This window comes from Argiope bruennichi, chromosome 6 (genome assembly GCF_947563725.1).
Source record: "Argiope bruennichi chromosome 6, qqArgBrue1.1, whole genome shotgun sequence".
In the NCBI taxonomy this organism is placed as follows: domain Eukaryota; kingdom Metazoa; phylum Arthropoda; class Arachnida; order Araneae; family Araneidae; genus Argiope; species Argiope bruennichi.
In genome coordinates this window covers 50,417,372-50,436,864 of record NC_079156.1, presented here as the reverse complement: position 1 = coordinate 50,436,864, position 19,493 = coordinate 50,417,372, and the positions used below count along the sequence as shown (strand labels likewise).

At 28.0% G+C, this 19,493-nt stretch overlaps 1 protein-coding gene across 2 annotated transcripts in view; it reads left to right on the top strand.

Annotated features, from left to right (window-relative positions):
* Positions 1-19,493, top strand: part of LOC129973022 (uncharacterized) — a 202,414-nt gene that overhangs the window by 58,219 nt on the left and 124,702 nt on the right. The window contains exon 2 of one of the 2 annotated variants that reach the window (XM_056087367.1): positions 6,029-6,107. The gene's annotated coding sequence lies outside the window, so the exon portion shown is untranslated. Of the gene's footprint in view, positions 1-6,028; positions 6,108-15,769; positions 15,789-19,493 lie in introns of those variants that run through there. The other variant, XM_056087369.1, reaches the window with a different exon arrangement.

The window sequence follows — 19,493 nt, the reverse complement described above, 5'->3', positions numbered from 1 at the left end:
TAATGGATTTCTTTTACTTGCAACTAAATTAGAACGAGAAAAATATATAAATCGTAAGAATTAAATGATGATATTTGATATTATTAAAGGAAATAAACATTAAATTTTTATTAGAAAATCGAGTATATATCATTTTGTATGAGTTATTTTGATATGCTTATAAATCTCTTCTAATTTTGACAATTTAGGACAGATAGCTAATGATTTTGAATTATTTTCTCTATTTTATTGCTGTTATTGAAATTACTGTTTAGGTGAATTTTTATCTAAAGAGTAATTTGACTATATATTAAATGCAGCATTTTTGAGAAACATATCATTAAAATAATCGTTTCAATTAAAAATCAAAATGTTGGAGAGACAATAACCATTATATATTGAGTTTACGAAAAGAGAACTGCCTGCAATTAGAGTAAAGCACTGTTTCGTGTTTCAGAAAACAATGGTCGTGGTTAAAATGGCATTGTTTTGAAAGCAATTTAAAATCAGTCTAGTTATTTTAAAACGAAATTTCATGTTATTAATTTTAAAAATGGTAATAATCTTATCTGCCGTCTGTACCATTTTGGATTTTTCGAAAAATTTAATAAACTATTCATTATTTTAAATTATCAATTTTTTTCCTCCCTTTATTTTGAAATGTTATCCCATTTGATCCAAAACTTTGTATTTGGAGTTTCTAATTAGAATTAACCATTTTCACGTCCACATGTTATGCATTTTATTAATCATTAGTCATTTTACAAATATTAGTCATTTTATTAATTCTTACTTTCTCGTATACGTAGTATAGAAAAAGTACAGTAATTGTCAAAAAATTAGAATTCGAGTTTTTGACGAATCTTCGATCTTCCAGAGTTCGAAAAACACATTTTTGGAAAATGTCCGTCTATCTGTCTGTCTGTGACAAAGACAACTCAAAACTCATTGAGCTAGACGGATGAAATTTGGTATATGGTCTTTACACCAAATTATAGATTTCTATCAAAATTTCTACAAACTCCACCCAAAGGAAGTATGTCTGTTCTGCAATTCGAATATAAATTAAAACGACAACTAAAAAAAAATGAGAGAGCTAGATAAATAAAATTCGGCATATAGATTTAACATTGATAGTGTAGACATCTTTCAAATTCTGAGCTAAATCCAACTTGGGATAGACATTTTATTTGTCTGTACTTTCAGAAATCTTTTAACGGGATAACTCAAAAATGGATTAACTTTAATATATCAAATTTGGTATATTATTTTGTGACTACAAGTGCAGTTTTGTTTCAATCGATTGGGAAACTCCTGTCTAGAACACAAATTCGATTTTCGGATTCTATTAACTGCACGCCAGAGATTAATCGCCAAAAAACTCGCCAAGCATGACACGATAGAGCCAGTAAAAATGCTAAATTTATGTCAAAGATTCGTATTACGTAACTATTGTACGCCATTGCTAAGCTTGACGTTCTCTGAGACATTTTAATAGAGAGTATGCGAGAAAGTTTTGCGGAGACCATTCCAACTGGTTGAATCTATTGTGTATCATGCAGGTATTTGGAATGGAAGACGCGAAGGCATAATTCAGAGTAAGAACTCCTAGGACAATATATGATAACTGGTTTTAATCCCATTGTTTCTGATTTGTCCATGTAGTGGTTAAAGCCCTAAAATATCGTTTGATTAAACAGACTAGTTCGTTCGCGGTTTAAGTGTCAGTTTTCCTAAGCATTAACAAAACTCACAATGGACTTCTGCATTGCTGTCTTTCTTAACAATAACAGTCTCTGTATTTTAGATGTTTTCAATTAATCATTGCACATGCGTTCCTTTGCTGTTGCAATGACGTTGTGACGTCACGTCTTCAAGGATCTTAATTTCTAGGTAACTAATATAAATTTAGATTTATTATGTTGATATTTTATTTTTGAAGTAGCCTAAGAACTGTTAAGGATCAACTCCATAAATCTATTCCGTATCCATGTGAAAAATATGATGCTCAGACAAATATCCCATTGTCAAGATTTCCACGCCATCCTACTGTGATGATGTTTTACCCTGATCGACAAATTTAACGTTCATTAAATTCACATACGACAAATTTATTGAGGAATCGGGTTTTGAGCTAACATTCTCCTGTGTAACAGCAAATATTCTGCTATCAAAATAAATACCATGTAGTTTAAGAAGGATTGAAAATAAGACATCTTTCAATCTACTATTAACTGTTGAATTTTAAAAGAATGCTGGCCTCCTGGTCTAGGGGTAGCGCGTCTTCCCCGTGATCTAGGCGTTCCGGGTTCGAGTCCTGGTTCGGGCATGGTTGTTCTCTTCCGTGTGTTCGCTCTGTGAGGTGCGTGAATGAGCCCCCCTGTAAAAAGGGGTTGTGCAAGCGAATGTGCGAGTTTCATCTTCATATGAGCTAGAAGTCAGACTTCTGCCCTCGGGTGCTCAGGGATCTTTACCCTCAGATGCTACTGCGCAAAAATTTGGCTTAAAATAGACACACGACAAAAAAAAAATTACTTTTTCAGCTCAAAGGATGTATTTGATCGGCATATATATGAAGCACTTGCCGTATCCGTATATTTTTAATTTATACCGTAAAATCCGTATATTTTTAAAGCATGGCAAATTCCTATTTATATACACAGCTGTAATACCGATAATTGGCATATTATGTGTATTTAGTTTAGTTATTATTAGTTTAGTTTATGAAATAACACAAGGGTTATCTTGAGGCGGAACTCCTGCTTTTGAATTGTAATCAGATGACGAGGACGGCGCCTCGCCTGGCACCGCTGCTCCAAGTTTTAGGCGGTAACTTTGAATATAAGGATTGACAGGCATTTGACCTCGATGGACTTAGCATGTATAAGGATTACTTACATTTTGGTTTTTTGATGGAATCGTGTTCTGGGACATGATCTCGAACAGCAGACCTCCGCTTCCTAAATTTTGTGGAATATTTGAGGCACAATTTTTGCTTTATTCGAGGCAGGAGAATTAAAACCAAGACGTAAGCTAACAATGAAGTCTCCTCTTTTTTTCTAATTTTATAATAGGATAAATAGTATTGGAGAAGGGGGGGGGATTGCAGAATGCATTATATATATTCATTTTTACTTTGAACCTTTATTATATAATTAAATAGCAGCTAGAATTTGCTCTAATTTTGGTGCAGTTATGTTCTAAAAGCAAATATTTTTTTTTGGAATTTAGGACAAAAATTCCATGGTGGAAATACCCATAACCCACTCAGAAACGTTCCCGATAAATTTAACGAAAGAAACCGAATTTTTTTTTTAAGCCGAAGTTCCCAGTCATCAAAAAAGTTATTCAATCTACGACAGGAAATGGTGTTCTAAAAAAAAAAAAAAAAAAAATGCGGTAATAGAAAGAAAAGTAAAGAAAAAAAGCAGTTTGGACAATCATTGCTTTTCGGCTTCCAAAGCGCTTCAGACGAGTGGAAGAAAAAATATCGTTTGCAAAACGCACTAACCGTGACTGTGATCGGTAATCATCGCGTGAGGCGGATTAGCATCTCAACGGTATAACCTAAAAAAAAAAAAGTATTTTAAAGAGAGGCAGGAAAAAGAAATAAAAACAACCCGGGGAGTTGTTATATGTGGCTGTTCTAAGAATTTTCTTAACTGCGACCTTGAATAAAGAACACAATAGAATGTTTTTTTTTTCCCTTGCTTGCTCTACTGAAAAGTTTAATGGTGGAGAGAGATGAGGTTAGGAGGTGGGTGCGGAGCAATTCTGTTTAGACGATGTCTGGTGCAGTCAGCAAAGATACTTTTACTTTAAAAGAATCTGATTATATTTGAAAAGGAATGAAAAAACAAAATCCATGATTTAAAATATTCTTTTGAATTGGTTTGTAGAAGATTATCTGGCAACTAAGTAGGTTTGCAACTGCAAAAGTTAAATTTCCTTTTTAAAAATAATTATACTTGAAAAAAAATATTTGTAGCGACAGACAATGCGAAATGCCATTAGATGTAGTTGAGATAATTTATTTAAACAAAAGCCATTTTTTTATAAATAACAATATAAAAGTACAGTCCAAATGTATTTTAAATGTTAAAACAAAATAAGACTGGTTAATGTACATTTAGGTTGACCTTTCCCTTTTAACAATTTTTATACATTTATAGCTTTTTCTTAGAAACTTTTATTGCAAGTTTTCACAATCTTTTGGCAACATGTCTACAGAAAGTAAAACTGGTTTAAGTTAACGATTCTTATAAATTTATTGATTAAAAAGTTTTTTATTTGTTATCCTCTTTCAATTTAATTCCAGTCATATTTTTAATTTAGTTGTAAAACTTTTTCGTTTAAACATAAAAATAAACTTCGCTATTTTTTTTTTTAATAACGCTCTGATTTTCCATATTAAAATCCAAATTTTCTGTTGTATATTATTTGTGTATAAATTATCAATAATTGTTTAGTTTTAATTAAATTTTTATTGAATTTATGCTTTATACAGAATAAAATAGTTATTTTATTTTTTATAAACAAATGTACTCAGCAATAAAAAATTTTTATCAGTAGAAAGGAAACAGCAACAAAATTTGATTTCAAAATGTTGCTGTTTGTTTTTAATAGCAAGAGAAGAATAACTTCATTATTGAAAGTACTTTTAAAAATTCATAAAATATAATGTATTTGGGAATTTTTTATAAAGCAACTGGTGAGAACGTATCTCGAAAAACTTATAAATTAATCTAAATCTAAATATCATTCACACAAACGATTATAAGAATATGTCGTTCTTTTGCAATTCTTTGAGATTTAAGAATTATTAATCATTTTTAACAGAATTCTTTTTTTAAAAATGTTGCTGATATAAATTTTAATATTTTAACGTATTAACAAGCTTTCAGAAATAACGTTTTTTTTCAGAAAAAAAAATGAAATTCATTTTATTTAAATAAATTTAAGGAAGGAATGTTCTGTTTCAATTTATTTATTGTTTGTAATCAAAGTTTTTAAATAGTTCTTATTATTTTTATACATTATTTTTATTGATTATTTATTAAATTAATTGCAAAAGATTTATTCCTTAAAATAGAAAATAAAAAAAATGATCATGATTGGCTAGCATTGATTGGTGATAAATGGTTTATATAGTGTATGAATTGATTGGTTTTAAGGAAATGTGTAAGGCATATAGTGCACATAAAAATTACACGATTATTCTTGCTTAAAGATTAAGAAAAATCTGTTTATTCACCCAATTTTGACAAAATTGGAATTTAATTTTGTAATTATTCAATTAGATTCAATTTTAAAATATTGCTTCGTGTTTTTTTTTTCTCCTTCTTCCAAAATCTACTTTCATTTAAATTTAATAAAAACAACAAACATGTTATCAATTTGAGTTAAAAACATCGTATTGTCATGTCGCACCTTTTTTATTCCACGCTAGAGAAGAAAAAAAAACATTATATTGAATAGATAAATTTGATATTTAAACATCGTTTTGAATATTCGTTGGCTACGCAACGAAAATTCAAATCGATGTGAAATAATCGATATTTCATTATTCAGATTTTTGTAGAATTCACTGGAGGGAGAAAAACTACTTTTGCCAATTGGCTATGTCATCCGTAATCATATTCATAATACTACTTAATTAGCCCTCACCTGTTTATTCAATCTTTAGAATAGCCATTGACGTCCGTTCGCCTTGAACTGAAAACCTAAAATGGAGTAACAACACATCGATGGGAAAATTTCGTAATTGTTTCATCAAATGCAGATGTTCAAAGAATCGAAAAGTCTACTTTTATGTGAAGTTTACAAAATCGTTTGGTTACTTGTTTCTCATGTGACATTTACATCTCAATTCATTCTTTTGTATATTATTCGTAAGAACGATTGTGGAATATTGCACAGTCGTTGATTCATTGCAAAATTGTTTTTAGTGTTTTCATGAATTCGAGGTTTAGTAATTAAGTTCGGATAAAATTAATCTTGCATTCTGGACAGGTTTTTGATTTTTTTTTTTTCCTTTTCTTTTTTTTAGTGTATCCCTTGAAACGGATTATCATTTGAAGACGAAATGCAAATGGTTCTGAATCTTAAATTCCATTTGAAGTAAAGAAGTAAGTCATGTCTTTAATTTATATATTTATGGTTATAAAACTGAAAAGTGATTTACTGAGAGAAATTGTTTTTTAAATGAAATATTTTCTCTAGTAACTGTTATTGGAGCCAATAAATCAGTATTAAATATCTTTATTCCTCGAAATGCAGTATGGAATTTCTCGTTTTTTAAATGTTTTAAATAGCATGTAATTTTACTGTCATTATATAAATACATAAAAATATTTTCCAACGTTTTGTAGGAAAGAAATTAATTCCTACAAAATAAATTATTTATCATTTATAAAGTTTTGCTTTTCGAACTCAGTTCAGCTTTAAAGGATGAAAATAACATTCTGAACCGTTCACAAACCCTCTGAAAGTTAAAAAATATTAAAATTTTGCATTTTGAGAAATTATAAAATATTTCTGTATTTGCTGATATCTCATGCAGGAATAAATCCAGCAGTATCTAATTTTATTTAAAAATATTCCGAACAAATAGGCACTTTAATATGAGTTTCGAAAGAAACATTAAGCTTTCCATTATTAAAAAAAAATATGACCTATTTTTAGTTTCTCGTATACGAAGTGTAAAGTAATCGTCGAAAAATTCGAATTTGAGGTTTTGACGAACCTCCGCGTTTCAAACTTCCTTGAGTTCGAAAAAGATATTTTTGGAAAATGTCTGTCTATCTAATCGCCGTTTGCCTATCTATGACAAAGATAACTCAAAAACCTTTTGAGCTAGATGGATGAAATTTAGTTCTCGGTCTTCGTACCAAATGTATAGATTTCTATCAAATTTTTGACCAAAACCGTTCATAGGAAATTTGTCTGCCCGGCTGTTCGAATACAAGTTAGTATAATAACTACAAAATGAAGAGAAGTGGATATCTAAAATTCAGTACAGTGATATAACATCTATAGCGTAGACATCTGCCAGATTTTGTAACCAGTCCAATAAAGGGTTTGACTGTCTATCTATCTGTACTTTCAGAAACATGTAAAGCGATGGCTCAAAAGTGCTATAACTTATATATATAAAATTTGATAAGGGATTTTGTGACAAGTGTAGTTGTGTGTCAAATTTTAGTTCCATCTGGTTGGGGAAAATTCTATTTTTGGATACTATTAAGCGCTTGCTAGGTAATAGTATCTAAAATGCTTGAATCCACCAAACTTTCAAAGGATCACACGATAGATACAGTAAAAAAATATGCTAAATTTAAGCCAAAAATTAATATTTCGCAATTAATATACCCCAATGGGATGTAAGGTGTCCTATGGGATTGCATCTTTATTAGAGATGCTATTAGAGAGAATGAGAGAGATCATTCCCCTTAATTTTCTAAAGAAATATATATTTTTTTTAAATTACTTGTTAATATCATTTATATATATATTTATAATATGGATTTAAAGAAAATGTTTGGAAACAAATGATCTGTTGAGTTCATTTTTTCACTGTTAATGGATGAATACACATTCGAAATAAATATATAATCGATACGAAATAAACTTTTAAAGCAAATTGAAATTGATGACATAAAATTCCTGGTTTCTGCAACTACGAAATCTTGTCATAATTCTAAAGAATTTATTTCATTTTCTGTTATCAAATGGAGTCGTACTCGCTTGATGCAATTGTCACGTGATAAATACAACTTCGTATCTCATCTAATCAACACCTGCCTGTTGTCTTGAGCTTTGCTATGAACTGGTGTTCATCTTATACCCTTTTTCATAAGGATTAATGCATTCGAAAATTAAACTAAGAAATTTAGTTGGATTTGATTTGTAACATATTAGCATAAATTGACTCCATACAGTGGTGGATTTCTTAATAGACAGTTGCATTGGTTCGTTAAACTGAAGAACGCAGGTAAATTTTTAAAAAAGTTATCCCTCTAATTGCCGAACAATAAAGAATAAAAATAAACTAAGGAAAAGAAGAAAGAATAAAAAAAGAATAAGAAAGAGATTTTTTTTAATATTAAACATTAAAAATAGCATGTGTATTCATGCTGAATTCTGAAAATCATTAATTAAAATATAAATAAGAAATTATTATAAAATGAAATTTTAATTTCTAATTAACAGGTTAAGCTATATTCGACTGGACAATTCCTGTAAAATAACCATTTTAAATACCTCATTTATTTGAGATATATTCTTTATAATTTTCTTATAATAATTATATACTTATATTAGTTATTAAGTAAATCATCAACTAACGATTTAAATCAATTTTCAAGAATTTTATTACTTAAATATCATAAAAAATATCAATCTTAAAAAATAATAGAAACAATTATATTTCCAAAAAACTGTTGGTATAAAAAATATTATCTAAGTCATTTACATGTTGATAAAATTAAAGATTCATTAATTAAAGTAAATCGAGAAATTAATTAAATAAGGAGCTTTATCCTGGTTACAAAATTTCTAATCTGACAATGATTTCATTCGCAAAAGCTAATTTAAAAATGATCAAACTATTTAATGAGCTTTGAATGTATTCATTTGAAAGTTTGTATTTCTCAAATTAAATCAAATACTTTATAGATACAATCAATGAATTAAAAACAGATACCAGAACGAACATTTTGAAATAAGGCAATTAACATTACAAAAAAAAATCTAACTATTCATTGTTTCCAAATTAATCATTAATTGTAAGATGTCTGATATGCAACTTATTTTTTTCTATTGTATTTTGGTTCAAATTAAAATGGCGAAACCGAAATTTACAAAATGATAGTTAGTTCTTTATTGCCTATATATATCCCAATCCGAAATAAAATTACAGCAATCTGTTCTTAAGATTTGTCAATCGCGACAATGAAGTTTAAAATTCTTGACTATAAATACAACTAAACACAACATATCTTCATGCGATTTACAACTTCAAACTTGTAATAATCTCTAATTAACATTGGTGCTGGAATACAATCAAAGAAATCTACGTCTTTTGTTCTGTACTTGCGCAGTACACTTGTAAGAATTCGAAATGGGAAACCAGCTTTTGGAGAAGCCTAACAAACTCAGTTGCCATCATTTTTGAGATCATAATGAATGCCGTACATTTCAATTTCCACATCGATGAATATTTATGAATAATAATTGATGACATTGTTCGTGTAAATTCAACAAATATTCATTGTTTAAATTGCTAGGACCTAGAAAGAGAATATTGCAAGAATTCTTATTCTTTTCAATATTTAAATTGCTCCATTTTTCAGTCGCTTAGCGTAACAAACATTGCTGCCATGGTTAATTAGTGAAAGAATTATTCGTTCTGTTTAAATAGACATTATGAGTTTGGTTTGAACAAATTTTTTATTTTTAAATTTCTTGCGTTAGAAGAAAAGCTATTGTGTATTCTAATTTGTTGGATCAATTTGTATTCATGGAAAAATATTGAAGTTTACACATTGAAAGAATTTTCAGTGTTCTGTAAATCTTCGTGTTTTATTTTAGCATAAAAATTGTTTTATAATTTAAGAATTTTTTTCTTTATTTAAATCCATCTTCGTTTTTTAATTTTTTTTTTGATTTTTTGCAGTGAATATTTTGAAAATATATTTAAAATTAGACAAAAATTGAAAGGTTTATTGGGAAAGGTATTATTTGTATTTATTCCTTTATATAATATAATATAATATAAACTTGTAAATAATTGATATGCTATAGAAATTGAAATTGTAGAATATATGTTCTTTGATGATTGCTTACAAATATTTTAAAGCATACGATAGACTTAATAAAGATAAAAGTAAATTGAAAAAAAATGATAAAAATGAAAAACTAATTTTTTTATTAGTTAAAAATTATGCTTCCATATGTAGAAAAGATTATTTTATCTTTGATGTTGCCATTCATTTCTAACGAAAATGTTATATATATATATATATATATATATATATATATATATATATATATATATATATATATATATATACACACATGCCTCCAAATTCTTACGCGTTATATTTGATTTAATTTTGTAACAAATTATACTGTTACAGAATCAAACTAACCAAAACCTTTGGAAACTGTGGTTTAAAATTATTTGATGTTATTATAAAACTTACCATTCGAAGTTTTTTTTTTAATCGTTTGTTTATAGTCTGGAATTTCTCGAGAAGTGACGGGACTTAAAAATTGCTCGTTTGAATAGGTATTTAATAAAAAATGAAATTGCAGACTATAAGAGAGTTTTATACACTATTATAGTCTGTATTCATAGTATAATCAGTACATTCATATAAAATACATTTTATATAAATATATTTTATATTTTAAATATTAAATATAAATAAAAAAAACCTTTCATTCACTTCGTGTTGACATTTCCATTGCGTGTTAATTTTAAATATAGTTTTACCCTTTCATGTTTAATTTTTATACGATTTATATCATATAGCTGTTAATTTTTATTCGATATATATCATAACAGACGATTTAAGTAATGATAACTGCAACCTTTCATGCATTCAGCCTGAATAACCGCAAGAATATCAATTAATTTTGTTAACATTATTTAAACCACAGTAATAAAAATAATTGTTATGCGTATCAATTATTTTGTTATACATTTGTATTTGAATATGTTTGAGAATGAAATATTGATGGCATTTTCGATTGTAGTGATTTTAGATATTCGTTTAAATAAATAAATTTCAATTTTTAAATATTTTTTAAATTAAAAAACAAGCTTCATAAACTTTCTAAATTAACATTTTATTTATTGTATTTCAAAATTCTGCTCACTCCGGAGTTTTTTGTTGAAAATCCATTATAAACTTCATATTGATTATGTATGTGGATTCCAAGTTTAATTTAAATTTTAATATTATTTCGTATTAAAAGTAATAGAAACACTGCTTTAAACAATTTTGAATCAATAGAAGTAAAACCGCATTAAATGAAATTCGAAAAAAAAAATGTGGAATCTTTCATTTTCAGAGTTTATTAAAACCACGCAATGAAATAAATTTTATTTATTAAATTCTAATCCCAGTGTAAAGCTGATTCAATTTACCTTCAAACCACTGAATCAAATATTTATATCTGTATTCTTTGAAGAAATAAAAACCAAAATTCAGAATTTACTGAGATGGAAAATGACTCAATTACATGTGGTCGCGAAACTCTTTCTGTTTATTTTTGGAAATCAATTTATCTTTCTCGGTAATCTATGTAATCAATAAAGGATCGATCTAGAGTTTAACCTTTACTTGCTAAATTCGGAAATAGCAAAAGATTTAATTTTTACTTGAATTAAATTGGGATTTTGATATATTATTTCTAGAATGAATTTTTATTTAATTATTGTTCTTAAATTAAATATTTATGTTTTAGAATTCTTTCAGCCTGTTTTCAAGGAAATAAAATTCTTGTTGAAGAAAATTTATTTGTTATTTTTCATGCACTAAATATATATATAAAAAATGTTGTAATAGTTAAGAAATTCTAAGGAATGTTTTGATGAATTATCACAGGTTTTAGATACCATCTATGGATTTATATCTGTTTGACCGTTCATGGTTTATATAATTTTTGAGGTTTTATGTAATTGAGGTTTATTAATACGAGGTTTTATATAATTTTTGTTCTTTAATTAACCGTTTGCCTTTTAGCATTCTTTTCGACTGTTTTCAAGGAAATAAAATTCTTGTTGGAATAAAATTTACTTGTCCTTTTTCATGCATTAAATATAAAAAGAATACTGTAATCGTCAAGAAATTCAAAGACAGATTTTGATGAATTATCATAGATTTCAGATATCATCTATGGATTTATGTCTGTCTGACCGTTCGGATTTTATATAATTTTTGAAGTGTTACATAACTGAGGTTTATTAACATGAGGTTTTATATAATTTTTGTTTTTTAATTAACTGCTTGCCTCTTACAATTCTTTTTCTGTTTTCTAGGAAATAAAATTCCTATTGAATGAAAATTAGTAACATTCCTATTGAAAGAAAATTTACTTGTACTTTTTTATGTACTGAATACAGGATGCGGCACAAAAACTCGGAAAAAGTTATTACATCTTAGAAGTTAATTAATTTCTTTTCAATTTTTATTCATTTCTTTTTGTCTACAACATATTTTATAATGTATCTTTCAGTTTATATACTGATTATTTAGTCTTTTTACAATGCCAAGCAAAAGATATGTTATTTTAAAGTTGGAAAACGAACAGTATGAAGTCGCTCGTTTGCTTAATGTTCCTCGGCAAACAGTGTTTGATGCAATCTATCATTTCAAAGAGCTTGGCAATGATGGTCAAAGTCCACGAATTGAACTAAAACATATGGTGAACACTTTCAGTAGCCGCAGGTTATGAAAAAGCGAGTTCAATGAAATTCGAAGGTTTCCATGAGAAAGATCGCCGGTGAACTGAAAATAAGGGACCGATCAGAGCAACGAATGGCAAATCAGAGCTTGGACTGAAGTCTTGCAAGGTCCAAAAAGTAAACATTTTGTACCAGTACCAGAAGCGAAGCAATGAGAAGCATTGAGGGCTTGAGATGTTGGTAAAGTAAAGCATAAAGAGAGAAACTATTTAAGGTGGTTTAAGTGAAAGTCGTGTAGGAATATTTTTATCTCCTAATTGTGAGTAAATGGATTTGATCTTTGATGTTGAGGGTATTTATTGTTCTTTAGTTGGCAGAAAGTTCTTTAATTTGACTTCGATTTTCGGTATTTTGAAATCCTTAATGGAGAACAACGTTGTGCATGAATCATGGTGCATTTGTGATGATATTGAGTAATTTGTTTTGCATAATTTAAACTTTCCGAAGATGCGTTTTGGCAGCAAGGGTTCCATGTAGAAGAAGCATAGGTGAAGCTGGGATGTAAGATTTGTTTAAATTTGAAGAACTTTGTTGTTTACTGAAAGTGGTGAATTTCGTTCTATTAATGGAATTATTAAATACACTTTTGACCAGAATTTATTAGTGTTTTATTTAACGTGATTTTTGGAAATAAACTTGGTATTGAGAATAAGCCAAGATATTTAACTTTAGCCCAATAAAGATCGTCTTCAAAGAAAGCAAGAGTTTATAATTCTTTTCTGACACTTTTTCGAAACTTGCTTTACAGAATACAACTGCATGTATCTTGTCAGTATTAGTGACACTATGCTACATTTTTTAATTTCTCTAAATCCTCATTAGAATATTCTTTTGATATATTCTATCGTACACAAGGAAACGTTAGGAAGTTAAAAAAGGAAATAAGATTTAACTTTATTTATTCAATTTTTTATCGCAATTTATTAGAATCAATGCCAACAACTATTTTCTATCATTAAAATTTATTTCATTCACAAATACAAATATATTCACACAAAAAATAAATCTTCACATGGATATCTAAATATTAGAGGCAAGAGGCGTGGACAAGTGCTCATTTCTACTTAGCACACCACGGACCATAAGGCGACGTTGTCCTTATTAAGCATGCGCATTTGTTATGACTTATAATGAAGTTACTGACAATATTCGATGATGAAACAACCTTTCAATTACCGAATTACCTTTTGAATTCTTAATTGGTTAGAATCTTAATTAGAATTTAGCGTCTTTTGAAATAAGAAAGACTTTCTACAAAATTATGCATATCATAGATATAACTTCATTTTTATTTCAAATACCATCTCATTTATTCTTAAAAATAAAATACTTATATTTAGTCTTTCATTATGCAGAATATTTATTTTAAAAAATTAGGGCAATCACTACGCTAATGTTAGATTGTTCTAATTTAGTGCTAATTATCCTTGTGTTTCCTTTGCCTTATCTGATATTAATTAACTGCTAATAATACGCTAATTTTAAGCTAAAATTGAAGCAGGAAATTATTGCTAAAGATAAAAAAAGTACATTGAATATAATCAAGTGTATTCGAAATTTAGATAGATATTTCTTATCTCTCATAATTACTTTTTAATTAAAATCAGATTAAGAATTTTTTTAATGAAAAAAAGAAAAAAAATCCTGTACACTTATTCGATAAAATATTTTACTTCAATAAAAAAAAATTCGAATAGAATTGAAAGACAAAGTCTAATTAAAGATCTAATTAAACATTAATCAATATATAAATGAAAAGTTTCAAAAGTCTAATCTGTAACTGTTTCATATTTATTCTTCCTTTTCCAATCAGAAAAGAAAAAAGAAAAAAAAATTACTTCGCTTAGCTCTTAATTCTTTCCACAGCTGTTGCCACTTTCACTTCACAGAAAATTATCTGTACGAGATGACTATCGTTTGCAAAGCAATAACAGTTTGTCGAACTATTTTCTCAAAATTGGGTCGTATAGCGCGCTTTCTCTTCCCCTCTCCGGTTACTATAGTGACAGAGAAACGCCTTCCTAGAATTGGAACAGGCTATCAAATGTTGATTTGCAAACGATTACGTTTCGTGTGGTGATATACAATTTCTTTGAAAATCCTATAAATAAACTTGTGGCTATTAAAAAAAAAAGAATAGATATCTAAGTATTACATCGATTTCTTCTTACTTATATAGGTGTTTAGGAAAATAGATGTCACAAACGAGGAAATTAGGATTTCCGTGCTTTATTTTTTTTATTTTATTTCCTTAATTTATTTTTGTTTTTGAGCAAATAAGTCATTGGGAGGTGATCTATATAAGAATTAGAATTTTAAAAATAGGAAAAATAAGCGTCTGAGGATTCCATGCATTAATGAACTTTAAAATGATGAGAATGATTCAGTAGGTAATTTGTTCACTGATTTTAATTCTGCTTTTTGGAAAAATATTTTTAAATTTTCAATAGACAGTTTTTATTTAGAGTACATTAAAATATTTATATTTCAAAGTAAAAATATATTATTTTTTAAAAACTTTTTCGTGTATTGACAGTATTATGTTATACAAAACGTAGAATATTCTTAGGTATAAAAAATATTTAAAGAAATTTCGGTTAAAAATTCAAAAGATTTTTTAAAGAATATTTTTCTACTCCACTCAGTTGCAGTCAAAATAAAATAAATAAAATATTGCTATGAAACATAAAATTGTACAATTTTTTTTATAATTATTTGCCGACGAAATTAAATAATCACTTCCATAAATTTCAGACAATTGAATTCTTTATCTTTAATTTTAGTAGGCTTATTTACATCTGAATTTGGCAACAGAAAATCTTTTTTATTTGCCATTTCGATTAACCATACACGGTATGGTTTATCAATAAAAATTGCATAAATCAGCTTAATTAAGCATAATAATCGAAAAAAGTTATTTTAATATTTAATTTAAAATGGTAATTTTAAATTTAAATCCAAAGCCTTAATTGCGTTTTAAAAATTTATTTCCTAAAATGGCTTTTATTCTTCTAATAGAAATGTCGTAAGAAAATAATCTATTAATAAATTGTTTTTAATATTTAGTGAAAAAGAGAAGAAAAAAAAGTTTTTATTGGAAATATGATTCCCTGTTTATTCTAGGATTAAATGGAATTCATTTACATTCCATTCATATTGCACAAGAACAACATAAAATCTCAAACTGGAGAATTTCTTCGTAAACTTTTGCATTTCTAAAACATCTGCGTGTGAAGACGGGTGTTTTCAATGTTTTAGTCGCAGTTCTAAGAAACACTTCCTCACTTTCAGCAAAACCAGACAGTTTCGCCGGTGATATTTCTGACATACAAAGGTACATTCTTTATTATTATTTTAAATCTTTGCGCACTTTTCAGACCTTGCAGCATCCGTGACTATTGTTATCGCGATTGCTTCAACTGTTATATGAGTGCTAGTTAGTCAGGCTTTTCTTACTACTTAACAAACGCGGTATTATTACAGTACATTTTCGCCTTGTATTCTCTTGTATGATTTTAGTGTCTTGCCGTGCTGTATTTCTAAAAAAATAATTTGATTTCTTTGTGGTTGATGACAAATGTTCTTATGCGAACATATTTTAGTTTAAATAAAAGAATAATTCTTGGGCCTTGTTTTGAATTTATATCAGCTAAGCCTTGTGCTGAGGAGACAATATATACTAGTAAAGTCCTGGATTAGCTAAGTTAATCCCGAATTTAGACTGTTTGCCTCGGATGAAAAAAAAATGTCCTAGACTTTTCATTATTTTGGAGAATGTCCCTTATTCTGTTTATAAATAAATAATTCAAGTTAAAAAAAAAGCTTGATCAGATAAATTGAAATATATATGATTAAATTTGAGTTATTAAAAATAATAAATTAGTTATTGAAAATTTTAACTTTAAAAATTATTTAAAAGGATTCAATAAAGTAAAAAAAATCATCATTGATATAAATTAACCAGACATTTCGAATTTCTCAGAACAGATCTGTTTTGAAATATTTGTTGTGATTTTGAAAAACATGTTCTTTTTTTATTTTTAATTAAAAAACTAATCCAATAGAATAATTTTTAAACAAAGATGAATTTGATTATATTTTTCCAAAGTTTTCTGGATAATTCTTACCTAATTTTTTGATGCGTAAACATTAGAGTAATTTCGATTTAGTAACACTCATTTAATATTATAAGTTTTGTGTATTAGTTCCTTACTAATATTAATATTAAGGCATTATGACATTCTAAATTACTCTGAACTGGTCTGATTTGTACCAAGATCACGTATTAACTTAAATAAAAATAGAAGCTGAGTGACCATTTACACCTTAGCTGAAATTCTAGTCCTTATAATGAAAATGTTTAATATTAATTAATATCATCGAGGAATAAGGATTATATTTTTCATGATGCATATTGAATTAAATTAATATTTTTATTTGCTGTAATTCTATAGCGGTAGGCACCATCTGTTTTCTGATACGGAAACCCTTCGCGCTTTTGCATATGCCCCATTCGGATTAAATTTCCATCCGAAAAGGGATGAAATGACTGAGATAGGAGAGGATGCATATAATTAATCAATATATAGAAGCCTAACACAGTTTCGAATTAAAGCAAAACAGCACAATTTTAAAACAAACTGAAAATGATCCAGAGTAGAATGGATTTAAAAAACCTTCTCAGAAATGTTTTTCTGAGCTACTTCCTTCATTCTTTTTTTAATATCTTCTAGGAGTAAAATCCCTCAAAGGTAACAGATGCGAGAATATGAAATGAATAGTGTAGTGGCGCTTTATTAAAAATAATTTTTATTTATTACATTCACACAACCATATAATGTAATGATCTCTTAATTTAAATCCTATTTAATTTTCTAATCTCTAAATTTAGCCTATGTTAACGTCATTCTAAAATATTCTCTTATTTCCTGATCCAATTCCCACTTTTTTATTTAATTATTTCCGACCCGCGCTTAACTAAATAAATTGCTGACTCCGTCGTTCCCACGCTTGGAACGAAGGGGAAAAAAATTCGTTAACACACCTGCACATCTTTTTAAAAAGGTACCTAAGATTCCCTTGGCTAAATCGACACGTGTCAAAGAAATCCCTATCAGAATCTCATAGTAAAATCACTGATGGGAAAAATTTCTTTCACTTTGCCCTTGTATCGTGATGTAATTAGAATTAATATTTTCATCTCTTTTCTCTTGTGTAAATTATGACTCCCGCTATGAAATAAATCAAAATTAAATTTCAAAAATTTTAACAAAGAATTTAATTGAAGGGTGGGGGGCGTGGATAAATGCTCATTTCTTGTTAGTACAGATCTGAATTACCTTTTGCATTTCCCACCATATGGTCTATTGCGCATGCTCATTTGCTGTAATTTTGGTTTTTACAAAATAGTATTGTAAAAATTTGTCACGCATTTGTTTCAGCTGAAAATGTTTTTTAAAATAATTTTCTGGCTTTGGCTATTCCCTATAAATGAAGATAAAATTAAAATCTTCTTTGACGCAGTTAAACCTATTGAATTCAAAGCTACTCAATGAATTCATTACATAAATTAATTTCTACTTGAATCCGTTATTTGACATCAGAAAACATGTTGATTTTTAAATTTGAGTGTATTTATATCAAACAAATCTGGCTAGTTGTGTACTCAGCATAATTAGTTAATTTGTGTTCTAATTCAGAAAAATTGAATGTATCTCAAATAGAAATGTTCTTAATATCTTCAAATGTTGTTGCAGTTACAATGAAATAATTAATATCCACAAAAGTTTATTTATCTCCCGGGGCAAAGCGTTCGATAAGAATAAAATAATAAATATGATAAATATAAATATTTCTAATTACAAAGGAAAATAGCAATGCATGACCGCAGATCAAAAGCTAACTTAATAGGATGTAAACATTCAATTAGGTACCAACTGCAATTTTATGGATTTTGGGGTCATTTGTAAAACTGCGCCTAAATGTATGTAGCTTGCCTTGCAAAAGGGGAAACCAGTTGGAAACAGTTTGACAACATATTGATTAAAATGCGATAATTAATTTAGAAACGATGCAACAATAGAATTTTTTTTACTTTAATGTTTTAAGAATACAATATTTCAAATTGATAATTTGGACATTGTTCCAACAGACTGCATCCAATTTGATTAATAAATAAATAAGAGCAAGTCACATGACCCATTTTCACTCTTTCATTTTCTTTTTCATTTATTTACTCGTTGCTACACGTGCTACAGTAAACATGTTTTGAAACGCAAAATATGCACATAATTAATGCTGAGTTTACACTCCGCCAGTTATAAGATGGCCAGTAGACAGTGCATGCGTAGAAAAGCTGAAAAATATTGTTCGGTCGATGGCAAGTAATTGGCCTGACAGGACAACTACAAGCCGATGTATTGTATTTTTTTTCTTATTGTGCATGCATTTGTAGAATTTGGCGGCTTTTTTGGCGTGAAAAAAATTGTTCACTTATTATATCACACTTCCGAGATTTTTTGTTCTTTTTGATGTGAGGTTGAGTTTTTTGTTTTCATTTTATTTACCATTTTTTCCTAGTTTTACAAATCTAGGTTGTTGACATTTTTATTTTACCATGTTTCTTTGTGTAAATATTCACAATTTTAACACGAGACGTAGTGAAAATGGAAAAATTCAGGGACGCCAAAATGGCAATTTATAGCCAAGCATGGAATGCCTGAATCTATCTTACGAAATTGTGGTAAACATAAATCAGTTCCTTTCTGCGCATGCTCTTCCTACTGGCCGAGAGTGAACTCGGTATAATTTCCAATCATTACTTTGTCTTTTATCAATTACACTATCTACGCAAATAGATTTATATAAATTTATGCATACTCCGTCATAGACCATAGATTACTTTACAGATTTTCATTTCTTCTGCTATTTGGATTGGCTCCTGATAAAACGTGCCTATAAAAACACTTTTAAATATATTTATTTATCTACAATTGCATATTACCCAATTTAAGAATTTTTTTTATTATTTAAAATGATC